The sequence below is a fragment of the Triticum dicoccoides genome, chromosome 3A, assembly GCF_002162155.2.
Source record: "Triticum dicoccoides isolate Atlit2015 ecotype Zavitan chromosome 3A, WEW_v2.0, whole genome shotgun sequence".
NCBI lineage: Eukaryota > Viridiplantae > Streptophyta > Magnoliopsida > Poales > Poaceae > Triticum > Triticum dicoccoides.
Genome location: NC_041384.1, coordinates 117,129,147 through 117,129,608, shown reverse-complemented (window position 1 = coordinate 117,129,608; position 462 = coordinate 117,129,147).

The following is a 462-nucleotide window of genomic DNA, read 5'->3' as shown; positions in this document are numbered from 1 at the left end:
GCGAGCGTCGTCCACCGCCGCGGCGGCATCCGCGAGGTCCTCCTCCGCAGCCACATTCGCCCACTGCAGGCCGTCTGCGCGAGGAGCGGGAGAGGATGGGGGGGAGTGGGGAGGGTCGGGGCACCGCCGCCGGAGGAGCCGGGGGAGGGCAGGGGCGGGCAGCATGCCGCCGGCGAGGGGCGCGAGGACGGGGGCGGCGCAATCGCCAGAGGCGAGACGTGCAAGGTCACCCATCTCCGTATTCTAGTGTTTGTTTTGATCATGGTTAACAACTATCTAGTTGGTCTTAGTTTATTTTAACAAACTTGTTAAATTTTCTACCGTTTGATGGCAAAATTTATACACCTTCTTTTCAAGCTCGAACGGGGTAGATTAGTATATTTACACACACTTTAGTTGATTCTCCGCCGATTAGGAAATAGTTGTTTCAAGTTCTAACTCAAGGCTAGGAAGTATTTGATC